Source organism: Amblyomma maculatum, chromosome 2 (assembly GCF_055883805.1).
Source record: "Amblyomma maculatum isolate TAMU_Amacu chromosome 2, ASM5588380v1, whole genome shotgun sequence".
NCBI classification, from domain to species: Eukaryota; Metazoa; Arthropoda; class Arachnida; order Ixodida; family Ixodidae; genus Amblyomma; species Amblyomma maculatum.
The window spans coordinates 31,103,415-31,125,830 of NC_139345.1; the positions used below are offsets into that span (position 1 = coordinate 31,103,415).

Consider the following 22,416-nt stretch of genomic DNA (forward strand, 5'->3'; position numbering starts at 1 on the left):
AGGCTTCTGCTCTACTGTGTCTTTTTTGTTATGATAAACGGCGTCGTCAACCTTTCATTTAATTTGTGCTGAAGCACACCGCCACAGTGTTTAGACAAGAGTGATCGACTCAGTACGCATGCGCGGCCACGGTGCAGAGAGCTCGGAGAAACATAGAGTTTTAGTTTGCACTCGGTATTTGTTGGTAGTGTTAGAGCTGTGACTTTCGTTCGACTGGGTCGTCTCAGCCACCTTCAGATCTGCGGGTACCGTCTCTAGAAGCTTCTGCTGTGATAGAACAAGAAATGACGGACTAAGAGGGGAGGCAATGATTTATTCGTCATACGTATATAGAGCAGTATCTAAACAGCACGTCAGAGCTACCGCTAACCCCTACGCACTACCTCTCATGCCGTCCTACTCCGAAAAAAGAAATCATTGTCCCCATTTCCTCACCAGGGGGAGTGTTCTTTCGGTCAGTATCAGCTTTTTCAGTATCAGTTCTTTTTGTTTGTCTGTTTTAGTCTGTTTTGTGTGTGTGTGTGTTTGTATGCGTTCATTACGGCTGCCTGATCAAGTTTATTCTGTACTGGACCGTCTACTAGCCCCGCGGCTATCGGTCCAAATATTCTTTATGTATTTCGTTTCATACAAATAAAGATCACTTTTATTGATTGATTGATTGATTGATTGATTGATTGATTGATTGATTGATTGATTGATTGATTGATATAAAAAAAGACATGATTCACTGCCGAGCCACCCACAGCCGTAGACGTTACTGTTGCCCCCTCGCAGCTTTTCCGTTGGCGAGGGCCAGTGCTATAGGCGGTAATAGGGATTGCGCCACAGTCATATAGCTATTCGGCTGTTGACGAAACATTTTAACCAAGGAAGGCAGGCCCAGCTTCTTCGGGACAGCTTGACAGTTCAAGCGGGGACAGCTTGAACGATCGCCTCGAGGAAAGCCATCATAGTCGGACCCCTGTACTCCGTAGCAGAGAAAGTGGATCGCTACCATTGCTATACAGTGCAGGGGAGAAGGGAGTCTAATTTTCGCAGAAAATCACTTCCCTGCAACACTCAGTGGGGAAGTTATGGCTCATCCTCTTGCCGTCCCTGTTTCGTACGGGAGAGAACTAGGGCTTTGCTTCCCCAGCGGTGCGATTAACCTCGTGTGGTGACGCTTTCATGTATAAGTCCTCCCGCCAAAGCTACTGGTCTGCGAGCCCTTTCTTCCGCAAATAGAAACAAACGCCAGGGCTGCCGCCCGCTCGATAACATCTTGGTTGCCAGCTCGCGGGACAGGTTGCATGGCACATTCTTAACAGTATTTCTCAAGAGTTTCTTCTGAATTTCTTCTGCCTTGAAGCGCGAGAGAAATATGAAAGCGGTGGAGGACAAAGAGGACATGATTATATATATACACAGGAAATGTTTCAGCGAATGCTTTCAAAAATTCCTAAATATAAGAACTTCATGACAGAAATAAAGTATATTTGCAGGGGGCAAACTCTCAGCTGCGGCGGATATTATTTTTTGCGAAATGTATTTTAGTTATACATGTACATAACCGAACTCACTAACTCTTATTGAGAGAGTTGGGAGGTTGGCGCCAGTGAGGAGATTGAAGCCCTGGTCAAAACGATGTCATATCAGGTATAAAGAGGAATAAAAAGTCATTTTCTAACGCCCTGCAGCATGAGGAAAGCCGACGATTTATTCAGCAAACAACAAATGGCGCGATAGTGGTGCTGGAATCATGGTAGAAACAGCTCCTCCGCTGATGGCGCGTTGCAGTGATGACGGTTTCCAGAGAGTGTATGCGCAATTGTGCACGTTAAGTAGATTTTCTTTTTCCAAGCTTGACTAAAAAAAAAAAAGACATTGCCAACTCGTGGTCGTTATATTTTATGTCTACGTACCATCATAAAGCGCATTATACTGCACAGCGGAGCAGGCAGTTCATATCTGGCACTATAGCAGTCACTGCCACACCTCATCAGCGGAAGTATAGTCTCCACCGAGCTTCTTGCCTGCCTAATGCGCTCAATTTTGTTTTTGTGCTGAAATGCTGAAAAAAAAAAGGGAATTTTGCACCTCCTGACTTCACGACAGGAGATTTTGTCCGTTTGAGACACTGCTATTGCACTGCCTGACCATGACTGAAAACTTCTTACTGGAACTAACCTCCGAACTGGATTAATTAGGAATTTATACAGTAATTTTATGTGCTAACCTTATAATTAGCGGAGCATTTATAGTAAATATGTCTGCTACGGCTGACAGCTTGGCGCGTCAACCATATATACATATATATTTTTTTCTGACTCTCTATATATAATTTGCTGAAAGCGTTGCTCCGGCATCCTTTACTCAGCTGAAGGAGCGATCAACAAAGCGCGAAAGTTTACATTAAGCGTCATCATTATGAACCAACTTGCCTGACAAGCTTATGCTGCCGAAGTACATTTCTTTTACATCGAGCTCTACATTTTGTGTTAACATAACACCGTCATTACGCTCGTCCCGTCATATCCTCCCTTATAATATCGTTTTTGCGCAACCTATCTTTCAATCGTCCCGAACCTACTTACCCAGAAAAGTAACCTGCTAGAGAACGGGCACGTTGGTGGCATGCTGGTTCGATTAAACTCCTGGGCCCTAACTCGTCCGGGACAGTGAAAAAAAAAAGTGTTTTTTGAAAGGCCAATATTCTTTAATAAATACATTTTTAAGCAACCATGGTGTCGCGTATATCAATATGTAGCTACTTAAATTCTTTTAACGCACATAATTGTTCTTTTCTTAGGAAGTACTACATAATAACAAATTCCAGCTAAAACATTTTTCGGAAAAGCACACACTAAACGGTGAAAATGGCTTGGAGATAAAAACAGCTAACCATGACAAATTAATTCGAAACATACAAACTATTCTGCAATGCTATATTTTTGTACTTGTAAAAAGACAGGTTGCCTTTATGTCAGTTTATTATTTTGCTGTGGACTCGTTCAGCATTGTAGATAAAGCAGGTGACGGTGAGGGGCTTTGGAAAAACATTAAGACCCTGCTTTAATAAGTACTATAGTCTGGCTACTTCGAAGATTTTTAAGCTTATACAAATGTCGCTGTGAACTTGCGGAAAATGCAGCACCAAAAATTGGCAGCGGCAAAATATCAAAATAAAAAGCGCAATAAAGTAAGTCAGAATATGCTAAACGCGCTACAATCGCACTTCTCTATGTTGTAAGAACCTGACGCGCATATCTGTAAGCTTCTTTATTTGGTAGCGCTCGGCAACAGCGATCCCTCACTACATAGCAGTTCCCAGGGCGGCTGTTGTGACTCGGACTTACCCATTCCTTTACCTTGACCGAGAAATTCAGTGAAGCCAAAAAACGAAGCATCTAGGAAGTTGTGTGGTCAAGACCGTTGCAGAGGCGTGATGTCCTTAAGATTGTCACAGCCACACTGTAAAAGGCAACGCGATATTGATATAACGCCCTGATTTAACTATGTGTAACCATGCCTGACTGTGGTAACTGTGGGCAGCTGAATGTGATTAATATTGAAGATTCTATACAAAATTAGTAACAGATTACAATCACTACACCGCAAGTGTAACTAATTACAAGGGTCTGTTACGTTGCGAAATAAGTAACTGTATAATTAAAGAAAAGTAATTGACTACTATTGCGGCATTTTCCTTCTAATGTTTAAAGCCATAACAAAAAATTACCTCTACTACTTTGAGCAAGCGCTACTTGCTTGGTGTTTTGTAATATGTTGGTAAATTTCAAGGGGAGTTATTTTCCGAAGGTGTTGCTTATTATCCCTCGTTTCCTCGTAAGACAGCAGCAGCTACAGATAACACACTCACTATACAAGCTGCAGGGAAACGTATATAAAACATTATGCCGCATGTACACGTCGCGCACAATCCTAGTTTCGTAATGATTCGATGCGAGTGTCTAAGTCATCTACAAAGCTTCGCTATACGCTGGGACATTTTTCTGGGGATAAAGCCTACGAAAATGTGAAACAAAAAATCGCCCGTTGGTGATTTCTTGGAAACATTAAATGTGGCCTGCTGTGATTACCATAAAAGGTACGGTTCGTTTCGTTGACTAACAGTTGGAGCTCCTCTGGCTTTGCCTATCACTAGTAGCCCATTTTACACTAAATTGTGCAATCACAACGGATGTCAGCAGAAATTCGCGTTGCTTGAAGAAATGAACAAGCGTGAAGCGCTGGCGGAAAAAAAAAATGAAAAGAAGAACCATCTCTTATTATTGCTTCAATAAGCGATAAAATCAAGGTCGATCTCATAATTGTGAGCAGACAAGAGCATAAAATTAATAGGAGGAAATGCGTTCAGGGAGAAAGAGCATCTTATTATAACTTTGGCACATCTCCTTTCTGAACCCGAATTTGAAGGGTCCACCGAGTAGTTGAGGCAGTTATGAGCCTTTTCAGCTTTGGGAGAGCTCGGTAAGGTTCACCTCTGTTTTGACGGCACGTGTCCATCGAGAAGGGAAGTAGCTTTGGAGCTCCTCAGTTCTCTCCCTAATACCAACGCGGAGTAGAGAAGGAAGCCATTGGTTGACACATGGGCTGCACCAGCGGCGGCGCCGCATGTGGGAAACAGAGTCACCCACGAAACTTCGTTTAGGTTCGCCTACGTGTTCTCCTCCGGCGGCGCGCAGACAATGGGCGCTAAAAGCATTTCGGGCTTTATGCTGCGTATGTGGCTTCCAGTGTGTACTAGGAGGCAATCTGCGGCGTCATCAGATGGGCGAGGGCTCCATAAAGAGTGGATGCGTGATGTATATCGGGGCTCAAACAGGCTTTGGAAGCGGGGGTCGCTCTCTCGTAGCCCAATCACGAACCTGCACGATGCTCTTCTTCAGTCGGTTCGTTGCCGCTCTACCACAAGGGAAGCATGTACGCTAGCACCCATGTTTGTTGCGAAGCTGAGATTCTCAATGTTGTGCCGTCGGTTAAACTTATTTTTTTTTTATTATTCACATTACTATTCACCGATTGCAGAAAAAGAAAGGTACGTAAATTTCCCCAAACATTGCTGTTTGAGAAAAGTAATCAATAACAAAATTACAGTTCATTACAAGTTATCGATTAATTGTAACGCTTTGCGTACAACTCTGGCCAGAGTCCTGAGCTTCGATTCACATCTAAAAAGAGTTATCCGAGGTGGAAACTTCAGTCAACTCGCGTATGTCCCGAGGTCTCATGGAATGACTGAGCACTGAGCAGTAGTATAGAGGGAGGTGAGCCTAAGTTCACCAGTCGAGCCAGCGTTTCGACAAGTGGACTTGTATTCGTCTGATCCCCTCTACCCTTGTTCAGTGCTCTTTCATACTGAGCAGTCATGTTTTTTCTTTCGTTCTACCCTGAGCTCTCATGAAGGTACACAGCCTGCCGGCAAATGATCAGTGTTCGGCTAGGTTACCTGCTAACTACCGCTGTCAGAAGCATGCAACGTTATTTGTTCGAACATGGCATTCGAAGGAACATTGTAGAAAGTTATCGAACTAAGCAAGATGAACAGATTATTCCCTGGGAATTCCACCACCGTTTTTAGTGCGCGGTAAGGTAGCGTCGTTCGGCCTAGAATTGAGAATGAAAGTCCCGAATTCTTCCCATCCAAACGCCTGGTGAAACATGAATGGTGGTGACGTCATTTTTACGGCGTCGGTACAGCTCGACTAATTGCAGTAACCACTTCCAAAGAGCATCGAAGTGTGTCGAAATCTAAATTAATTCGCCGATCACGTGAACTATAAGATCTGCTGTCACAGCAGTGAGCAGCCTCTGTCACTTCGAATGCCTAGAAATACACATCGTGGTAAATTCTGCTTGCTCTCTCCGCTTTATTGCGTGCTTCTGCATCTCGTAGCAGTAAGCGGGTGCAGTATAGATAGGCTCCGTTATGTGCTAAAAAAAAAAACTACGTGAGGTAATCGAGCTCCATCGCTGTCTGCAAAACAGAATGCCTGACTTTGCTATCACTGACTTTGAGAACACTGACTTTGCTATCACTGTTACAATTCCTGCGGAATCACTTCACGTTGTTTGTAAGCGAAAAGTAATCGGAGTACGTTCTGCCCATTTGTAGTCAGCCGCCATCCTGCTATGCTGTCCGCGAAGAATGCACGCATGATCTAGATGAACAAGCATCGGCTGACTGAATATTCTTTTCGCAGAAATCATTCCTTGCGTGAGGGCACCTCACGTATTCTATTCATGATGACCGGTGCTGAGAAATGTTTCCTTAATGAGCCAAATAAGAGGTAATGATGCATGCACGTGGCACTTTTCAGATAATACTCGGCATATCTAAAAGCATATTTTTTGATGATTCAAACTCATTGGAAGATTACGCGCTCTCATCGGGTTTCTTGCGATGACGACGTGCATGCATGCGAGCGTCCACACACACAAAAAAGTACTGCCTCACCCATAATCTAAAGTAGATGCAAGCGTGAAATTGTTGCCGGCATCAGGCGCATGAGCTCGAACTGGCGACAAGCCATTCTCTTCGTTGTTTTGTCTAGCGATATTTTAAATATGAGACTTCGCATTCCAGACTGCGTACGCCGCTCGCATGTATTCATATTTTGATGGCAGTTGCCGACTCAGACGCCGAAATAGCGCTCCTTGCAAGCTCTCAGATTTCGGTCGCTCATGGCAGCTGCGGGAATCCGCGATTGACTGCGCCACGAGCACTTTTCTCTAGCACAGTTTTCTAGGTTAGAAAAGCTTCATGACGCTAAGCTGCCAGTCTATCCTGACTTGCTATTTTCCTTCGGTGTCGCTTTACCAATGCCACATCAAAACTCTGTACTCCAAGTTGGGGCTTCACACTGGTCTGTTGATCGATAGTGGCGCTTGGTTCGCCATGATGGTCGCAAAGTTTGACAAGCTGCCTCAATTAATGTACGAGTCATCCGGTCCTTTCACACTCATTTGTATGTACACCTCACTCGTAATTTCGAGCGGTTGTCGTTCACTGCTTTCCGAACGTGTAGGCTGCCAATCTTTTTACATCAACCGGACGACCAACTGAAAGTCCGTTGGCTCTAGCACGCCCAAAAATATTTAAAAAATTATGCGATGAAATTTATGTACTTACTTTTTCCCACATTTTATAAGTGTACCATAACAATCAATATCTGCGAATTCCTAAGATAGGACTTTAATTTTTGCTATTTATTTTGAGAAGCGTGCGTGTTGATTTTCTATGGTAGTCTGAATAGCTAGTTGTGAATACAGGAAAAAGTTCCGAAATGAGATTTCCTACGCATAGAAAGCTTTAGCCATTTCTATCAATGCCTTCAGAAAAGCATCTTATGATATTAAACAGTCCTACCTTAAAAATATTCCATAGTTTCTCCACAATATTTACAAAAACGCCCCTCATTTTGGTTTTCTATACAAGTCTTAACTACTCGTTGTGAGCACAGAAAAATCTACAAGAGCAAGTGTTCTGCTAACCATCTTAGGCTTAGACCGTGTCTATCAATACGCTCAATCGTCATAGTATAATAAAATACTTCACAGTGGCCTCGCAATTAAAGTTGACTGCGGTTATCTGTTAAACCAATAGCGAAATCACGGTTTTTTTTTTTCGTCTGATTGCTGATTTTTACACGATACTTATCTCAAACTTTCTGCGGCTATGGGCCTGGTGCGCTGAAGTTTATGCTGTACAAGTGGTGCCATCTGGGAGCAGCTCCTTCAAATGTGAAGGTTTAACCGTAGTTTCTGCGATCAGCTCGGGTGCAAAGGCGCACTTGATCGCGGAGGTCACGAGTTGGACCCTACTTCTGGCGCCATATGAGAGCCACAGCGTCGAACGTTGGAACTTAAATCGTACCTAAACCTGGTTATAACGAACGAAAGCACCCGCCGCGCTGACTCAGTTGTTAAGACGTTCGGCTGTTGAAACCTATTCAGAGAATTCGAACCCTAACAGTTAGAGTCCGCTCCGACGGTTTTGTATTTTTTTTTCTTATTGTGAAAGCCCTACAAAAGGTTAAGGTCAGTCATTGGTTAGTCACAGGCTTCATCACTCTCTCTGTTGGCTGGCGAGTTCAGGTAGTCAAAGCATCGGCATTAAGATCTCAATAAAATGGGTTCCAAAAAGCTGCCCATGGCCCTTTCAGTTGATTGTCCTCAGGTATTTCTTCCCTGCCCGCTTCTTGTTAGACGTTTCTCCCTCGTCCCGTGGTCAGGTCACGGTAATTTGTTTATCTCATTAATTCACTTACAAAGGCGAATTCGCGGCATCACGACTAAGTCTTTTGTTCTGCGGTCAAACAAGGCCACATAGAGCACGGAAACACTATTGCACACAAAGAGGCTGCCGATGAACGCGGGGCTGCCAACGGCCAAAGATATGCAACAGAGGCCTAAAGTGCCCATGTGATCCATGTGATCCATGGTACCCATGTGAGCGCTACTTTACGGTCACTTTTCCTCACGCGTGCGCTAAGCGCAGTTCTTCTTCGACGACAAAGCGTTCCCTCGTGCTTGACCATTTTTAAACAGAGCATGTCCGGCATCTTCAAATTTTCTCTCATGGTTCTGTGTGGAAGGCCACAGGAGCTATTGGAGTGACTTTTCACGTTATGTTTTTGAAAACTACTTGGTCGGTACGCGCTTTTATGCGACGTCCGCACAATGGCCGAAAGTGCGGCCATTCAGGCTGCTTTACTAAAGCTCCTACTCAAAGGTTGTGATTTTGATGATTCTGACGGTCTCGAAATCTACCCTTCAAAGGTTAGAGCACGGGTTCCCCACTGATGACTTGTCTTAACTGTCTAAGCTTTCTGCATAATTTGCTAGCAGTTGTTTGTTTAGCATACGTTTCGAATGGGTACCCTCACGCACGAATCATAACAGGCAACGGGCTGGCGGAGAGCCTCGCCCGTAATATGAAGCATAGTGCCTCAAGATGCCAAGACACTCTTCACAAAAACAGTGATCAGCCAATTCAGTGCCCTCTGAACTCAATCTACAAGGCATGCGTGACCAGTGAACTAACAATATCGCAAATCACTTTGCTACGTTGCATTTGCACGAACTGTGGTCGTACACCTGGGTAGATGCATAAGACGGGCCTGGCATCATCTCTGTAATGTTCCACATGCTGTGTGTGCGGGGATCTAGGACATTATATAATGTGCTGCCCATTGTACACCGCGGAAAGGCATGCATTGTTCGTTTTCCTAAAACCAAAGTACAGAAGTCCTTCATCGTTCACTTCAGGGCATTGTCTACTTGCACGTAAAGCGGACATGAAAGGCTGCACGAATTCATTTAAAGTTACTCCAGCACTAGGATCTAGACTCCAGATGGTGACAGCAGAAGTTCACGTTTGACAATATTGTGGGTGACTGTGTGCATAACGATATATAACTTAGCCAGGGCTCAGGTACTTGTTTGATGTGTGGACTTTATTGAGGTTTAAGTGTTGCTACGGTGGAGCAATTACCGGCAGAATCAGCAAGGGTAACCCCCACCTGTAGCTAGCAACAACCTCCAACTCAACATCAGGTAGCACAGAGAGAGAGAGAAAACTTTTAATGAGCATAATAATCAGTAAGAATTCGCAGGAGCTGGGTGGTCGGTGCCCCTAGTCCAGGGCTCCGCTGGCAGCAGCTGACTTGCGGACTAACTGGATAATCCAGGCTTGCTGGTCCAGGTGTCGCTGGTCAGGGCCGCCTCCCACTGCTCGTGTGTCGGGCATGACACTAGTAACGTTGGGTCAGCTTTGTCCTGGCATTCCCAAGAGACGTGATAGAGTGTGGGGCTTGCACCGCACCAAGGACAGTAACACGTGTATTTTGTTGGGCTTATCTTATTTAAAATGTGAAGATTAGGGAATGTGTTTGTATTTTTCTCCAGTCTATAGCGTCCGAGGAAGGAAGTTGTTTGTGTGGTGGTGAGAAAATTCTTTCTAACCGTAGGTGTTCCAGCCTGTCGCCGTAGGGTCCTAGGAGAGGGGTGGGGTAGGGATGGGATCCGCCCGGTTTGTGAGAGCTCGGGCTAGATCATTCGCTACCTCATTTCCTTCTAGGAATTCGTGTCCAGGTGTCCATGTAATTGTGTGCGTCTGGGAGACGGAACGTAATATTGCACACGCTCTTCTGTGAGGTTTTCCGGCCAGGTAGTCCCTGCAGGCTGGTTGGTAGTCCGTCACTACGTGTGATGACGTGTTGCTTTCGTCTTTTTCTAACTTATTTTTCGAGCTTGAGCTCACGCTTGTTAAGGCGTCGTGTTTTAACAGGCATCCCTTTTTAACCTCTGTCCACTAAACACTTTTCTAATGTTTTGTGTGCGCGCGTGCGCGCGTGTGCGTGCGTGGCGTGCGTGCGTGCGCGTGCGCGTGCGCGTGCGCGTCTGCGTCTGCGTCTGCGTCTGCGTCTGCGTCTGCGTCTGCGTCTGCGTGTGCGTGTGCGTGTGCGTGTGCGTGTGTGTGTGTGTGTGTGTGTGTGTGTGTGTGTGTGGTGTGTGTGTGTGTGTGTGTGTGTGTGTGTGTGTGTGTGTGTGTGTGTGGTTGTGTGTGTGTGTGTGTGTGTGTGTGTGTGTGTGTGTGTGTGTGTGTGTGTGTGTGTGTGTGTGTGTCACCTTACACTGCTTATAGTGTTCATCTCCTGGCATTGATTTACGCATGCCTCTAGCCCCACTCCACTCCATGTCCGTTCAACACGGAGACAATATTCCACTTCTTTGCACTTCCGTAGCACGTCCTTTCCTTATTGCCGTAGTCAATAAAGTGGTTGTCGACCCCCGGTTGAACCAGAGTGACGTCCTATACGTGAGTCGAGAGCGATCGAAGTTGCCAGGTCTACCGCATGACAAACCAACTAAGGTTTTGCGTCGGGCGGCCTGTTTCTTTCGGTGAATTGATCGATCGCGTAGCCGGAGTACTTACAGAATTCTTTCTAGACGTTCTAAATGCGTGCGAAGTACGTCCCTTCTCCTCGACGTCCTCAAGGTTCTCTGCAGGCATTGCTCATGCACTTTTTTTTTTCCCTCAATTTCTGCCTTCGCGGCTGACTCTTCCACAGCGTTTGCAGTAGTACATGTTGTGGGGCTAGTATGGCTTATGCTATAAATTCGAACGAAGTGAAGGACACGACCACAGTAAATTGAAGACGGATAGAAAGAGCGCCTTTGTTAGTCTTTCACTGCCTTGAAAAAAACGCTCCAGGTCTCGCCGAAAAACGGATTGCCGGATGGGTTGTCTAAGATCACTGAGAGAGAGCTAAAGTCCACACAGAATTCCGTGTCTTACTATTTTCCTTGACGCGTCCCTTATTGTCGAAGCTTGAGTCTCTTAAATGGCTCGCGACAGAGCATTACTTCACCGACGTTTTCGCTTACATTAAGAACTTTCAAAATTTAATGTCCGCTGGCTCGTTGTCGGAACGTTACATTTAGAGTGCGTTGAAGGATTTATCGGTGCTAAAGCTCCAGCTAAACCTCTAGTCACTGGTATAGGCCGCTATTTTATCCCACCTGTACCCGGGCTGTAGAAAGCCGCTGTCTGCGACCGCGCCCTCCACGTGTCGCAAGAGCGGATCAGTCGCGACAGCGAAGGGTACGGAGGACAAGGGACACCAGTGTCCTGCCCTTTCTTCTACCTCACAGTGCGGTCTAGCCACTCTGCTTACAAAGACCTCGGGCTTCATTCTACCGTGTAATTTGCTCATTAGTTCAGTAGAGGCTGGGAAGAAACCGCAGCAGCGCAAGATAATCTCAAATGCGAGATGCCCGTAATCAGTCAAACGAATTTGGTAATCGAAGTTTACTGTCCCGTCCACTCCACAAGCATTGGTGTAATCGATGAGGTCTCGGGCGGCGGTCAGAGTTGTAAAATATGCCCCTGCCTGGAAGTGCACTGGTCTGATAGGGGTTAACGAACTGCGGAAGAACGCTATTAGTCCAGCTAGGACTATAAAGTCCGTGTTTACAATTAGGAGCGCGCATAAGCTTAGCCTTAAGCGTATATGCGCGTGATAGCACCTTTAGCACCGCTTTTTGAATCTACAAATTCTTGGCATTGAAAGAATAGCAAGGAGTTTGGTAGAATCTGCGTTCATAGCTCCAGTAACTTCGCAGACTTCAACAGTTGCCGGTTGCATATTATGTACTAATTTCGCGTTGCCTGGAGGCAGCTAGACTGAGCCATAACTGGAAATATGCTCTGTATATGCTCGTGCCGAGTGCCAACGACGTCCGAAGAGAAAAGGCCGGACGAGAAGTTCCAAAAAACGCGCACATCATAGCGTTGCTAAGAACACCACGCGTCTCACACTCACCTGATTCGGAGCCGGCGTTCTTAAAGGGAATCCGGCGCAGGAAAATGAGTGTCCCATTCGTGCGCGCCAAGGCCGGTGCACTTTGACAAGTTTGATAGGCACATCGAAGCGTCAGATGTCAAACCTCTCACCAGATCTACAAAGCAATTTTGCCACGACGGATACGGGCTGGTGGCTCGAAGTCTGACGGTTAGTCTCAAGAAAATAATAAGAATTGCACTGGACAACAATGTAGAACAACGCCTCTGGAACGTAAATGCTACGTAACAACCCCCCGATGGATACTCCGTACACCACGGCACAGGCGTGCCCGACATTTAGGCGAGCTCATCGTAGTCCCATTCCTTTTTGTCACGCCACCTGTTGGATTCACCTCACACTATGTACGCGGACCTCAGCCGCACTCGCAAAGGCGTAATTCCAACCTCCCAATGGTAGGGTCCCGGAACTTCTTCCTCTTCACTGGTTGGATATGTCAGCGAGTTAAACGACGGTTCCGATGCAGAAATGTGAAAGTGTGCATCGCGCACGCGCACGCGCACGCGCACGCACACGCACACGCACACGCACACACACACGCACACGCACACGCACACACACACGCACACACACACACACACACACACACACACACACACACACACACACACACACACACACACACACACACACACACACACACACACACACACACACACACACACACACACACACACACACACACACACACACACACACACACACACACACACACACACACACACACACACACACACACACACACACACACACACACACACACACACACACACACTGATGGTGGGAAATAATTACCAAAATAATTACAAAATGAAATAGTGTGAGCGTTGCCATACCACAGCATTTGACGTTGCCCCCAGCTCGTACGCGGCTGCTTTTGCTTTTACAGCTACTTATAAGCAAAAACATCACAAATTGCAACTAAAATAGAAAATACTGTCACTTCATAAAATATGTTAGTAATTTATTTTATTGTTGTCAGTTGTAAAAGCGAATGCAGATAAAAAATGTCACAAGTGAATTCGAACCGCTGGTTCGGCGTTCGAAAAAACAGCGTTAACCAATTACACCGCAGAAGCGTTTTCTTTTTCTTTATTACCTGCCACATCAGTACAGAACAAGAAAGCCGGAAACAAAACACAGAATTAATGAAAAGTGAAGGCTTTAATTGAGCTTTTCTTCGTTTGAAGAATAATAATGCCATTTGACGCCAGGTGACGGTTCTCAGAGGATCCTACCAAGGCCGTACCGTTGAGAAAATGGAATCACGCCTCGCCGAGATGGCGTATGTGTAAGAGGTATTTGGCGTATTTAGGTTAAATGAAAAATAGGATCAAGAAGAAGACGATGTTCAGTGCACAGCGCGAGATTTCGAAGTAAAATGCTTGGAGCAAGATGACCTTCAGTTTTGGCATGGGGGCAGTGAAGCTTACCCGTACGCGCGCACACTGGCTTCCTGGCACTGATCGACCAAATTGACGGCTTGTACGACTCTACAAGTCAGGCACTGCAAAGTAAAACTTCATCGCCATGGCGGAAAAACCTGCGTTTTCAGCCGAAACCAGTTCTAACTTTGAAGACTTCCGGCGTCTGAGAAATGTCGCGCTTCCCTCGTACACACTCAAGCCCGATATGCCGTGATGCAGGAATTAAATTGACACTGAGGAGGAATGGAAACGGGCTTGTATCAGTAGAATGCCAGCTCCTAATAAAAAAAAAATATATCTCTCACTAAAAGCAACGCTCTTGTAAGAGAAAAGAGCAGCAACTAAAATGCAAGCTTCACCTTCACAGACGTATTTCCCAAGTACTGGAGCGAAGACCAGAACGTTGACAAAGCACAAGTCTAAGCATTCAAGAAGTTTTGTTTTCCATGTGCTAATAGTTTCCTCACATAAGCAAAATTTAAAAAATGCTGTACTATATCACTAGGCCTGTAATAAATTTTGCTAGAAGTGGCCTAAATATTTTTGCGCCACATGCCGACCCATGGGCAATGGCGATTTTGAAAAACTTAAAACAAGCGCGACTATTGCTAATAGTCACCGACAAATATGTTATTGCAACAAAGATACTGTCTTCAATAGTTAAAATGGTGCTGTGAGAATTCAGTTCTCCAGCTCACTGGACGGCATGTAGACCGCCAGCTTTGGCATTGTAAAACCCATGTCTAAAAATTTATTGCGGAATTTTTCTGAAACATTTAATTTATTGCTTAATTAAGGGTACTTTAACATATTTTAACTTGTGATGCGCTAGTATTTGGGTATCAACTAGCGACTGACAATTATCCACCCAACCAGGCTGCTTAACTGCATTGCTCACAGAGCGTTTTTGTTTTTCTTTATTACTTCCATGTTTTCAATTGTCGGAACGGAAGGGACGTTTTTCGACACCATCGCCCATCTCGCAGTGCTGCGAGAAGCACCACCGCCTCTGCCTGCGGGGCACGGACCATACGCCGAAGTCCCGCGCCAGCGCTGGCGTTCGCCTACGTGTAGCGCGGGCGGTGGGCGCCAACTTGCGCACCGCGTGCTGGGGCAGCGCCGTCCGGCGGCTGCAGCTCTTCCCCTCCTCTTCCTCTCCCTCAGAGTCCCCAAGTCCCGCCCTCGGCCGCTCCGTCCGCAGAACCGCGCGCGTCGTCGACGCGCCACCGCATCCGCCTCGCGAGAGCGCCGAGTTCGTACGCACCTCGCCGGCAGAGCGTTCGCTCATCGGAATCAACGAGTGTCGCGATGAGACAGGGATGAACTCCGTGCCTCATCAGTGTCCCTGAAAAGGAAGAACACTCCACTGTAGCTACCTTGGACGTGGGTGCTTGCTCGCCGGCTTCTCAACGTGGGCAGTTTTGTCACAGACCTGGTGGCACCGAGTTTCGCCGGCCCCGCTGCGATCTCCGCTTTCCTCGCCTGGTTTCCTCACCGCCGCAGAAATTGTGCCCGTCGTTCTTTTTCGTGCCTCACTGGCCCTAGCTGTCACAAGTTTACGCGTGCTTCGACCAAGCTGTGTGGCACTCGTTCGCATTTTTCATTGCTGGCGGCATCGGAGAGCATGAAGGAGCAGAAGGCGGCCTTTTTGAAAAGTTGAGCTCTTTACTAGGGTGACCTGCTCGTGCTATAGGATTGGGGCTTGTAAGATGAGGACGCACCTTGCTTAACAAATGCAAACACACCTTCGGCGTCGAGAATTCATGTCACACAAAAGAAGCTCTTGCTAGAGAGGTCGATAATGAAACAATGCAAAGTTGTCCAAGCGACCATTCCAGCGCATCAACGAATGTATGAACTTTCTGTTGAACCGGGCAGAAAAGAATATCTCTGGCCACTGCAACACCAACGTGGACAGAATCTACGAGTGCAAATTGCATCAGAGTTTAGGAATGGACACCAGTGACGCTGTGTCAAGCAAGTGTAAACGTCTGACTCTCCGTCAAGACAGTTTCATAGAGTAAGAGTTGTGCATAAACTGCTTGTCGTGTTTGAACTAAACACAGTGTCGGTTGCTTGAAAACAGAAATATACGCGCTCTCCATTTCCACTCTCATATCGCGCTGCATATCGTAGAGCTGTGCAGCGAAGGTCGTCTCGACAAAGGAACGCTCATCGTAGCGCGATTCTTCTGTTTGAATGATTGTTCGTCGGAAAGAACGCTGCTTGGAGGCACAATCTTTTCGCAAACAGCACGAACCACGCGTTGAGCGGATGCTGGACACGAACAGTATCTTAGTGCGCGCCGCAGCTTCTCCGCAGTGAACTTTCCTGGAACCTGTTCCGAGACCTTATCCATGAGACTTTTCTTCCCTGCTTTTCGAGGCATCGAGTGACCTCCTAGTTTTTGCTGCAGGTAAGTACACCTTTATCTTCGTACGTTCCTGCGTGCTATGCTCTGGCATGAATATCTTTAGTTCAGAGTGCGCTTTAGAAAAGCAACAATGACTTTCCGAAACACGGATCAAGTTTCTGTTGTAAAAGTTTGAGTTCATCTAACTCAAGCAAGGGAGCTAAACGCTAGTGGTAACTACATCTTAGGAGCAGAATAACATCGAATATCTTAGAGTTAGCACCTATTCCAAATAAATGGCAGGATGAGATCTCGATTTTATCTCAAGCGGTTCATTCGCTCATAAATAAACGGCTTGAAAGCATACTGGGTAGCGTCGTGTCCCGCCTGTACGCAGGCCTCCCCTTTTCGTGCTTTTTGTTAACATAACGGCGCTTTTATCAAACTAAGGTGCCTTCACAGTCGTTCACCTGCCCTCTTGCAATAACACGCAGCGAAATTTCCGCACACTAAACCACTGCTACGAGCAGCGCATAGCAACAGCCAGCGTTGCCCATCATGTCATTTTAATATCGTCTCGGAGGTCAAGCTTCCTTTAACACGTTCTCGTGTTTTTCTTGGTTCTAACATTTTTGTTGGGCGGCAACAGCTCTTTCCAAGCGCGAAACAAATAGTCTTCTGATTTTGCTACTCTTCGTCCGCACTTTAGAAGGCGTTGCCACGCAGCTGCTACAAACGAGAAAGACAAGATCACGCGGCTCGAGAAAGTTCAGTGGACAGGATAGCCAAAGTTCACCGTCTGTCTCTTCTGTGTGCTCGCTGTTCGCGTTTCCCGTTTCCTGCGCTCGAAGTGGGAGGCCGTTCGGTCTGTCTTTGTTAGCAGCGTTAAATGCGTAGATACTTCACAGAAACGCCATGATATCGCCACTTCCTACTGAGTGCCAAGCCATCCTCATACGTGTCTGCATAGAGGCCAGCTATTTGACTTTAGCCAAGTTGACCTTATATTCTGATGCAATTAGTTCAGGACTGTCATCTTTGTTCGCTGCAAACAAGTCTTACACAACTCATTCCACCTCTAACTGCGCGCGTGCTGCTCCTAGAATATTTCGCAATAAAAGCAGGAATGTGGGGCCCGTAACCCCGCAGCTCGGAGCCATAACTATGTGCCACCCATTTGCAAGCTCTTTAGAGCTATAGCACTTCCACCTCTTGGCATGTAATATAAGGTTTCAGCCACCTACATACTCGAACGTGATGCGCATTTCGCTTAACCCGCAGTCGTCCACACCACTGTTGCCAAATCAGAGTTATTAAAGGGCGCTTCTGGTTACGAGGCTCCTGCGGGCTTTCATATATGCCCGCAAGCAGCGCCACCGTTTTGTGGAGGGAAATCGAACCTCCCGGAACTCACAGACTATCGTTATATTACGGGCAGTATTTCCAGCCGACGTTTATCTTTTTCTGAATTTTGTTATTAGTTGACATAAGGTTCTGCTCTAGCAGTTAGGTTTAAAATCTTAAATAGAATTTGCGCTTTCCATTGGGCAATTGTAAGCAGAAGAGACAACGGCAACGTTAACGATGTGCTAATGCCTCGCTGGAACGAACATGCAGCATAAACCCAGCTATATAGTATTTTATCAACTCGCAATTACCGTGAACAAATTTATTACAAGGCAAGCCATACTTAAAACCACTATGCAAGCCACAATACTGTTTCTTGCTCTCCTGTCATGCGCTCTGCTCAATGGAACGCAAAAGAAAAAGAAAAGCGTAGACGTCACCCCACTCCGTGTTCAGCACTAGTCGTACGATCGCTACTCTAAAGCCTCTGACACACTAGGCCGATCTCAGTCAACAGGACGTCCGCAAACGCATTTTTAACATATTCTTTGCCCTATTCACACTAAGCCGATCTCGGCGGTGCGTTTGGTCGTCTTTCGGCGGTGTCGGTGGCTCCCCGTCGTGGAACAGTCGGGCGGTGATCGGTCGCCGCGCCAGCAATATGCCTTGCCTTTCGCACCGACCGATGGTGATCGCCTTTTATACTTCGCACAACCCACGGCCACATTGTGGGACTGCTACGACTCCTGTGGCGTTGATTTCGATATCTGCTGTCCACATGTTCCTGTTCGTTGTTAAGTAATTTTCGCGCGAATCGGTAAGTAAACGTTTTAAGACACTAGCACCATTCAGCGTTTAGCAAGGGCGTGGTACATTCTCCAAGAAATGTGCCGCTGTCAACAAATACACCCGAAGCTACTGTTGTTCACTAGTTATTTGTATACAGTTTTGCCGCGATGACACTGATTACGGCGCCGGGCTGCTGATACTGAGGTCGTGGGTTCGATCTCGGCCCCGCAATCCTCGTTCCGATGGAGGAGCAAAACAAGGAGCTCGTGTACTGTACGATGTTAATGCACGTGAAATAACCCCTTTTGGTAGAAATTACCCAGAGCCGTGCATTACGGCGTCCCTCAAAGCGTGAGTCACTTTCAAATGGTAAGCCCAATAAACTAAATAGCAACTAGTAGCGCACAAGGAGCGTTTTAAGTCATGGTGTTTACATGGCATAAATTGCACCCTATAAGCTTCCCTTATGCCAGGTATTCTTGTATGTGCTGTGCTGCGGTAGTATACCTGTTTTTCACAGTAATATAAGCCATCAAAAAGCCGCAACGAATGAGACTGCCCCTCTGAAAATTGTTCCTTGAACTAAATTGTATCGCTACTTGCACTTACTAAAACTACGGAACTCTCTCTCCGCGAGTTTCGAAACCGCAGGCATGGTTTCTGCAGATTCTTTAAGTCGACTCGTCGCGGAAGACAGCGAGAGTTGATCATTCGGAAGTCCGAAAACATTGCGTTTCTCACAAGCAAGCACATATTTTTGGCGTGGAGGTGCAGCTACCTGCTTGTTAAAATTTTGCTGCTTTTCGTCTCTGTAGTCGGAATTACAACTTAAATCTGCAGTAGGCGACGCGCACAATTCCTCAGCGACAAAAAGCAGCCCATTCTTAATGCTTTTCTGGTTACCTAAATTGAAAGCTAGCAGCCGACCGCGGCGGCTGCGCTTCGATGGAGTCGAAACGAAGAGGCATCCGTGTGCTGTGCGATGTCGGACAAGATCACCAAATGGTCAAAATTACTCCGTAGCTCTCCACTTTCTCTTTCTCGCTTTCCACTTTCTCTCCCCCTTGCCCCCTTCCCTTACGATGCAGTTCAGGTGTCCTCAGAAGCGAGTGTGACAAATACTGAGCCTTTCCCTTCCTGTGAACCAATTATTATTATTATTATTATTATTATTATTATTATTATTATTATTATTATTATTATTATTATTATTATTATTATTATTATTATTATTATTATTATTATTAGATCGAATTAAAATTGCGGGAATTTGACGTCTCTGGCTATTTAGTATTGTCAAGTAATAAAAACTGATTCTGTTCACTGTTCAGTGAAGTAATGCACACGCCTTGTACCACTGCCCATAGTTAACAACGGCTGTTTTTTGTTGTTGTTTTAAAGTTGAATCCTACTGCAGTTCTGTTTCATAGGTGCAAGAAACTACCGTTCTTCTTGGCACATGTGCAGTCCGAAAGAAATGCCGACACGTAACAAGTGTTCGACACGGTCCTAATATCCATATACTATGCTTCCTGAATACATAACAGCTAAATAAACTTCGAATATCGGAGTTCAGTTAATAGAAGAGTGGCTTCCTGCTCAACGGCGACATCGCTACTCCTTGGAGGATCCACTTCAGCTGACAGAAGCACTGCACCATTAAAATCGGTAGCGGTATCTTCGATAGCGTTACGGAGAAGTTTGGTCATCAGACAGAACCCACGGATGCTTTAATGACACAAAGGATTTGTCATGTTTTGTCAAAAGGATGGCAAGACATGAAATTGTATTTAGTCAAGTAACTCTGTATTCTCCTGAGAACGGTCATCATTCCCGCTGTTGCTTCGTTCACTGACCAATTCAAGCTCAATGCATGTGCGTTAAGTGTGCCCTTGACACTGGACAGACATCTGCCAATCGCGAAAAAAAAAAAACTAAGGATGCTGGTAAAAGCAATGCCATGATTTTTACCTTCCTTGGAACGGTAGGTGCGTAACATGTAGAGCACTGCTCTGCGCATGACAGTATATACTCAATGAAATTGCACTAAATCTTCCTTGGCTTCCTGAATGCACCTACCAGAGATGGACGAAGTGAACGAAGCAAGCCCATATGTGCCACCCCAACATTGCAATGAATAAAATGAGGCTCAAGGAACGGGCTGTAGAGCAAAGGGCGAACACAGCCCCCTTTGCGAAGGATCTCAAATGCGCAAGCCGTTCTTGTGCAGCCTTCAGGCCCCCAAGATTTTTGCCTTTGTTCAGAAAAGCGCCATGCATCTAGGTTTCTACAACTCCAGTGAACTTCATTATCGCTATTGGCATTTTAACAATGGCCTGTTTCTGACCACTTCTACTAGCTGGTGGACAATTCACCATATTTCAGAGCAAAAAGACAGGCAGTGAACTGCACTGTCCGCAGCTTTACTTGCGTTCGACATTCGCTGTGTTGAAAGCAGCGCTTTATAGTTTTCTTCTCTCTCCTTTTCGGACGCTGACCCGGGAGAAGCAAAAGCCTGTCAGCGTGCCAAAGCCACCCAACGTGTCGGCGGTCAAGCAACGTCGGAGTACAGAGGGCACCGCTTTAGCCCACATGACTTCTTCGTGCCGAGCGCGCACGTTACGTCAGAGCATAAATGCTTCTCAAAAAAAAAGTTGCACAGGTTAGCGCTTACATGGCCAACGGGAAACGATTGGGAGTTGCACACGTCGCAAATACAGGTTGTGTCTCCGGAAAGTAATTAATGCGATTATTTGTTTTTCTGGCACTGCAGTCGATCCTACCGCGCTCGGATTGGTTGGTTTAGGCGAGGGGGACGCCAAACGTTTCATCACTGCCTAGCGAGGAGCGTCATGATCGCTGATTCTGTGTGCCTACTGATAGTGCCCTTGTCACGACGTGTGATGTCACACAGCACAGCGAACCGCCCAAGTTCAGGATGGCAAACCTCAGACCCATCATCGCCCCAAAAGGGCAACGATGAGCCGGTCGAAGTTGCAACAATGCAAATGGTCTTTTTTGACGCCAAGAGTGTAGTTGACAACGCATTTTTACCCCAAAGACAGACAATGAACGCTGTCTACCAGGTGGATGTGCTCGAGAGACTGAGAAAAAGGGTCCTTCGAGCGGGAAAGGAGATCGCCGATACCTGGAAGCAGCATCACGACAACGATCCCAGCCACAGACTCTGCGCGTGCGGGAGTTTCTGGCCAAGAACAACTTGGTGACGCTGCCCCGGCCCCTCTATAGTCCTGACCTGGCTCTGCCACACTTTTTCTTATTCCTGAGAATTAAGAGCGCTTCGAAAGGAGTCCGTTTTCGAACATCGAATGGTTCCAAACAGCCGTGACAAAGGCTCTTAACGAGGCTGCTGTTGACGCCTTCCAGGATGCGCACAGTGCGTGGCAGAGTCGTTGGTAAAAAGGTGTTGGCAAAGAGGACTATACTTAAACGAACTTTAAACGTGTGTAACGATATCAGGAATAATTTCTTCCTTATCGATAAAATTGTATCAATTTCTGTGCACACCCTGTATCTTACGTCGTGCTACAGATTCTGAAGAACGATGTCTTTAGCACGTATATGCAATGTTGCGATATCTTTGGAACTCGTACGCCGCGCTCCAGATACGTCCTCAAATTCTACAGGTATATTCACAAAACCACACTGCTTTCCCGTGGCTGCAGGAAGTATGCCAAATAATTTGTCCTGCTACGCGCGTCATTCCTCGATGTAAAACTGCTCTTCAACATTAAAAAAAAAGGACAAAAAAATCACGAGACTCGATTCCTTTACTCGGTTCTTCTTTTACAGCCAGCATATAGGCTGTATATATCTGCTGGTACGGCCCATAATTTCTTTCGGATAAACTTTCGCTTTCGCCTCACCTCGGCGGATGAGCGAATAGGGGCTGCTGAACGCATGAAAGCCGAACCCAGCCTAGGCGACCACTTTTCGATGCAGGCGAGAAGTATGTACTGGGTGATACCAGTGCACGGTAATGAACCCCAAGTGGTCGGAATTTCTAGTGCCGTTCGATACGGCACCCCTCATAGGCTGAGTCTTTTTAGGACGTTAACCTATTAGGCATAAGCCTTCTTTTACCCCGCGGTCTCTTGTTTACTATTGG

The 22,416-nt window shown here is 46.2% G+C and overlaps 1 protein-coding gene across 2 annotated transcripts in view; it reads left to right on the forward strand.

Annotated features, from left to right (window-relative positions):
* Window positions 1-22,416, forward strand: part of LOC146198282 (parathyroid hormone/parathyroid hormone-related peptide receptor-like) — a 350,560-nt gene that overhangs the window by 43,419 nt on the left and 284,725 nt on the right. Inside the window, exon 1 of one of the 2 annotated variants that reach the window (XM_084593694.1) lies at window positions 15,018-16,214. The exons of the other annotated variant lie outside the window; for it this stretch is intronic. The gene's annotated coding sequence lies outside the window, so the exon portion shown is untranslated. Of the gene's footprint in view, window positions 1-15,017; window positions 16,215-22,416 lie in introns of those variants that run through there. 2 annotated transcript variants of the gene reach the window in all.